Genomic DNA, 6,000 nt, shown 5'->3' on the forward strand with positions numbered 1-6,000 from the left:
ATTGGCCTTGCTCTGATCAAGAATCTTTGAAGCATGAGTTCAGTGAGTGCCTTGCAGGTTTTCTGAAGGAATACTACTCACGAGTTCTTGGAGTTTTCTTTCTCTGACCTCTTGCCATCAACATTAGACTTAATTTTAAAATTTCATTTGTATTATACATATACATCTTAACATTAAACACGTAAGCACTCAAATTTGTACCGATTCACTTTCTAGATAAAATATACGTAGTAGTTCCTCCTAGGAGGAAATACTACATCCAAAGTCTCTGTTGTCACTTTGTTATAAAAATATCCTTGTCCCAACCCTGTCTTTTAGAAAAGAAGATGTTTGGGTTACACAGTCTGAGTAATAATGGTGGGGAGTACAGATGTCTTTGGCAACAAAGGGATTTTGTGTCATTTATTCATCCATCCTTTCCCCTGTCTCCTTTTTAATAACCAAAGAACAGAATAGAACAAAACACAACCTCAGAAAAAACAAAACAAAACAAAGCAACAGCTACAGCAATAACAACAAAAACAAACCAAGAGCCTTGGGTGAGTTGCTAAAACAATTAGATCTGCTAGTGAGATCTGGGGATGTGATGTGGCTTCTTTACTGCAGAAGAACTGTATCATGTTGTTAAGAAGAAAGTGGGCATCAGGAGAGAGAGGAGAGGTGATGAGAAGTGTGGGTCATAAGCTGTGTTTCTCAGCAGGGCCCCATTAGCATGTGGAACAAGGCGGTTAACCACAATTCTATAAATACAGCAAAGGAATCTGATAGTATTTAAATATGGGTCGGACTCCTCTTAATTAATTGTACATTTTACTTCCTCTTCTAAAATTCTTTAAAATTTTTTGAGACTTTTTTTGAAAGAGGGTTTCTTCTGTTATGATCTATAAATGTCTCCCAAGTGTGGGTGTCTGGCAAGCTACCCCAAATTTACCATCAAAGAAGCGTTCTTTACTTTTGGACTGTTCTCGTTTTCCCTTTGACTTTTGCGTAAGCATCCATAGCTCCTTCCCCTCTGTTGTCTTTAAACTCACTCTCTCAGGTGAGCTAATTAATTCTTGCAGTTCTGCTTGCAGTTGGCCTAGTTTCTACATCCATCGCTGACATTCAACAACTCTTGGCCCTATGAGTTATGCAAGACCAGGGAACCTGCATTTAGGTCTGTCTTCATTGTCTAAGAAAAATAGGATAAAAATTAAACTTATCCAGTTCTCTTTTGCAATACCATCATTTATCGAGTTTCTTAATTTTATAAATATTTGAGTGACAATGTGTTCCCTCCTATGCTAGGTTATATTTAGTGATATAACGGTGATCATGTAAAATACCTCTAATTGAGCTGTTAATGTTTTCTATGTTAAGTTATGATATTAACTAAGCACTCAAAATTCATGGGGTTTTTGCAATGTAGGGTTAGAAAGATGTAGTTTTAAAATAGTCACATAATTACATAATGACTAATAGAGATGATGACCACAGTCAAAACCTCAGATTCTTACAACAGTATGATATAAAATATTGCTCATTCAGTCTGATTACTTAGCGTTGATTTTTTTCCTTTTTTATTTTTTTATTATTTTTGTTTGTTTGCTTGTTTTTCGAGACAGGGTTTCTCTGTGGCTTTGGGGGCTGTCCTAGAACTAGCTGTTGTAGACCAAGTTGGTCTTGAACTCACAGAGATCCACCTGCCTCTGCCTTCTGAGTGCTGGGATTAAAGGCCACCACCGCCTGGCTTTTTTTTTTTTTTTTTTCTTTTTTAATATTGGGGATTGAACGCAGGACCACATGCATTAGGCAAGTGCTAACCACTGAGATACTCACCAGCCTACATTTTCTTCAATTTTCATATCCACTTGGTCACTAAGATCTACTGAGTAGCTGTACCCCATATTGTAGCTTTGGGAGGGGCTGCCACTTTTGAGTTGCTTCCTCTGGGTTCCTGGCCCACTAACACATGGTGGTTGCGTCAGTATTCCTAAGTGGTCAGTTTTAGCTAATCACTCTCCTTCTTAAAGATGTTCGGTGTTAACCAAGCCTGGTGAACTGACTTCATCCAGATTATTTTGTGTATATGGTCTCATTGTGGTAATTGAAAAATCTAGCACTCAGCCCTTCATTCCACTGTATGCATGCTGTCTCCATGGCAGGGTGCTACCTGCCTTCCTTTTGGCACCCCACACCTTCTTTGTGTAAGTGGCTTTTAAACTGTGTATACTTGGGTAGCCCTGGACTGTAGTGGAAGGACAGAGGAAACTGAAGGACGAATGGGGCTCTCCTCTCCTTCCTCATTGTATTCTGCATTGGATTTCCACATAACAAGTCACTCAAGCAAAGGGTTGGTTTAAGGCAAACAACCACGGCAACAGCAACACAGCCCTTGAAAACCTATGTGTGTCATTGGATGCCCCTCCTTTGAAGAACATTCACTCTGTTCTTCTACCCGAGCATGCATTCTCCTTTGAATTCATTTGCCTCCTTGAGTCTTGGTTGTTTTCTTTCTAATTTCTTTTGCATTCCCTAAAGTGCTTTGCCTTTGCATAAATGAATGGATAAGTTGATGAACACATACATGAATTTTCTGTGTGGTGGAAAACTCCTGCTCATAAAATTATGTTTTAAACCTACCCTTCTCCATTTTTCAGCAATGAGATAACTGGAAATAGTCAGCATATCACTCTGACTTACCCTGTCTTCTGGTTCTGCCCTTTCCTTTCTTCCAAGGTTTACATTTGCTTGTTTGGGGCCCAGATGTTCAAACTTGCTATCTCACATCTCTTAGGGGAGAATGGAAACCTCTTTTAGGAGCAAGGCCTATCTCCTATGCTAAGTTGTCATAATGTGAGTTTAATTGGATCACAAATATTGTTAACACTTATTATTCAAGCCTATTCCTGAATGGTAACAGGACATTGTTTTTATCCCAAATACCCAACAGGGAACAAAGAACAAAGAGAGCAAGTCCCTGCAGTGGTTTCTCCACAGAGCCCAAAAAACCACATCTGATAAGCTATGTAATTTGCTATAGCAATTTGTGCCAAAAATAAAGGCACACTTCTGCAGAGTCGTACATTTCTAAGAAAAACCAAGCCACGCCCCATGCTAATCTCGCTCCTTTTCTTTCCTTTTCGAATGTGATGTTTATGGATAGAAAACACCAGGCTGCATATTAGGTCCCCTATCATTGCTGTCTCTTGGCCAAAACTGTGCCCATCACCCTCTGGTTCCTCCCTGAAGCCTCTCCACTGGCACACTGAAGCCCACAGGGTAAGCTTGGGCAACAGCAGTGGTCTGTTTTACAATGCCCCAATAACATGATGTCTTTAACAGCCCAGCAGATTCTTGGCTGAGGGCCCTGGTAAAGGAAGAATCTTCGAAGTCATCAATTTTAATGAGCACTGCGACTGTTCCAGTAAACTGGATCCCTTTATTTCTGTTTGCTTGACAAAGAAACTTGATACATCCAAGACATTTATTCTTTTTCAGTTCAGCACCAGGACAGGAACTCACTTTTTCACTGACAATATTAGGCCCCCAATGGTGATAAAAATTCCTGTGTAGCCTTTTGGCGCCAAATAGTAAAGGAGGCTACAAAGGGGGAAAGACCCACACCACTGCAACAAAACCTCAATTGAACAAACACAAACACAGGAAAACATCAGGCTGGTTTGTTTGGTAAGGAAACTGTCAGAGGTCCCTTTCCAAGGTGGCCTTAGCAAGGCATCACATAGACTCCTTGTTCTGTAGAGGTGAAAACAGAAATTAATTTCATCAGAAATAATAAATTGTAGCAAATGTAAATTTGATCTGTGCTTTCAAGGGTGAGAATACGCCGGTGTGTGTGTGTGTGTGTGTGTGTGTGTGTGTGTGTGTGTTTGTGTGTGTGTGTGTGTGTGTGTTGTGTGTGTGTGTGTGCTTTGCGCGTGCACGCGCATGGCAGAGAGAGAGAGAGAGAGAGAGAGAGAGAGAGAGACAGACAGATGGAATAACAGACAGAAAGACAGAGACAAAAAAGATGAACATTTAATTATTTTCTAACAATGACATAAAATTTGGGGGGAGGACTATTCCTGAACACTATTTCTGAGAAGGCCACACTAGAGGTTGCTCAGTGAGGTCCAAGGCTTCTGTGAGATAAACAAAGAGATGAATTGCTTGGAATGTTTCTGTATCTGACAACGGCAACCCAGACTGCCTCTAATCTGTTTCATCTCCCGGCTACCTCAGTGAGCTCTGACAGCAGGAGGCAGGAGGCAATCATCTGTTTTTAACCTCTTACTTAGGACAATGATCAGCTACATCAGCGGTTCTCAACCTTTGGGTCTAGACCCCCATGGGGGTTGCATATCAGATATTTGCATTACAATTTGTAACAGTAACACAATTACAGTTGTGAAGTAGCAATGAAAGTAATCTTCCATTACAACATGAGGAACTGTTTTAAAGGGTGGCAGCGTTGGGAAGGTTGAGAACCACTGCTCTAGAGCATCTGCCTTCCTCTTTTTTATTTGTTTGTTTTGTTTTCTCAAGGCAGGGTTTCTCTGTGTAGCCCTGGTTGGTCTGGAACTCTGTGGACCAGACTGGCCTCGAACTCAGAACTCAGAGATTCACTTGCCTCTGATTCCTGAGTGCTGGGATTAAAGGCATGTGTCAACCCTGCCCAGGAAACTGTCCTTTTAAATGAACTTTTTAATTAATAGAAATTCCTGTTTTACTTGATTTATTCTTTTAAGTGGAAAAAAACAAAAAACACGTCTCCCAGTACCCTGGAACAACAACATAAACAACAATCAACCCGGGCAGGGGGATTCTGCGAATTATAAATTGGTGGCAGGCCTCTATCAAAGGGGTCCTGGGAATCCCAAACTTCCAAGTGCCATAAAAATATCGATGTTTAATGATGATTGACTGGTTTTCAGAGGCTGTTGGGGTAGAGCTGAGTGAAAGCAGGGGTGCTGAAATGACTTCAGGGGGCCCTCCCTTTGCCTCTTCATTGGTTTTTAAGTAAGCCATGAGCACAGTCAAGTGAAGGCTTTTCATTTTGAATTAGCTTGGCCTCTGTCATGGAGGCTCTTCCATCTTTTCCTGTCAACACTCCATTTATCTTCATCAAGTCCCCAGCAGGAAGATTCAGATCTTATGACTCTTTGTTTTACAGTTTTATCATTTACAGGAAATTCGCACAGAGAAAAACAGTGAGAAATTTACCCAAGTTTTTAGTAGATTTATCAGGAGGAAAAGGTCCCAATTGAGTACAGAGCACTGGAGTATAGTATCACTGTATAGGAAGGAGTTGGCACTGTAATGCAATATCTCTTCAGGCAATTTTTATTTTGTTTGTAATTTTTGTTTCTTTCAGATCCCAGCAAAATATTTGCTGTGTGAACCTCAGACCTTGTACCTGATTCTGTTTTGGACCTGGATAGGAAAAAACTTAACAACTGAGAAAAAGCAGCCCTGGAAATGTAATACCGGGTTAGATTTGAGGATGGTCAACTGTCGTCCTCCAGGTCTTATATTTCACTCTGTCTTCTGTCACTGTAAAGACTGGGGAAAAAAGACAAGTTTGATTTCCTCAAAGTCTAACCCAAACGTGCTTGAGTGAAAACATCACAAACACTGTCCTGGTGAGCTGAGGCCCATAGCCAAAACTGGGGAGTTTCTTACAGGTGCAGAGGCCGAAAACCATCAACATTCGCACAGCCTATCATTTACTCAGCAGAGCTCTTTCTATGTCCTCGAACTCTCCACCTTCTTTCCTCAGATGCCATGGCCGCATCCTCCCAGAAGACTTGGCCTGGCACTGCCAGGGGACCACATAATCTTATCTTCCAACACTGGGAAGAGGAAGAGTTAAGCTTCAACGAGGAAGCTTCCTGTCTGTTTGTCCCTTTATTTTAAAAGGGAGACTCGTCATCAGCCTGTCATTCTTTCTAATCACCCTTGCTTTTTCTGAATCTGCATTTCCACGGGCTGGAGATAATCTCCAGTGCTGTCCTCATTGGC

The 6,000-nt window shown here is 41.1% G+C and overlaps 1 long non-coding RNA gene across 2 annotated transcripts in view; it reads left to right on the plus strand.

Annotated features, from left to right (window-relative positions):
* Positions 1-5,615, plus strand: part of LOC107979522 — a 30,435-nt gene extending 24,820 nt beyond the window's left edge. For both annotated transcript variants that reach the window (XR_004768464.1, XR_004768465.1), the window contains exon 3: positions 5,354-5,615. This is a non-coding gene — a long non-coding RNA (uncharacterized LOC107979522). The remainder of the gene's footprint in view (positions 1-5,353) is intronic.
* Positions 5,616-6,000: the final 385 nt, after the last annotated feature.

This window comes from Cricetulus griseus, chromosome 2 (assembly GCF_003668045.3).
Source record: "Cricetulus griseus strain 17A/GY chromosome 2, alternate assembly CriGri-PICRH-1.0, whole genome shotgun sequence".
Taxonomy (NCBI): domain Eukaryota; kingdom Metazoa; phylum Chordata; class Mammalia; order Rodentia; family Cricetidae; genus Cricetulus; species Cricetulus griseus.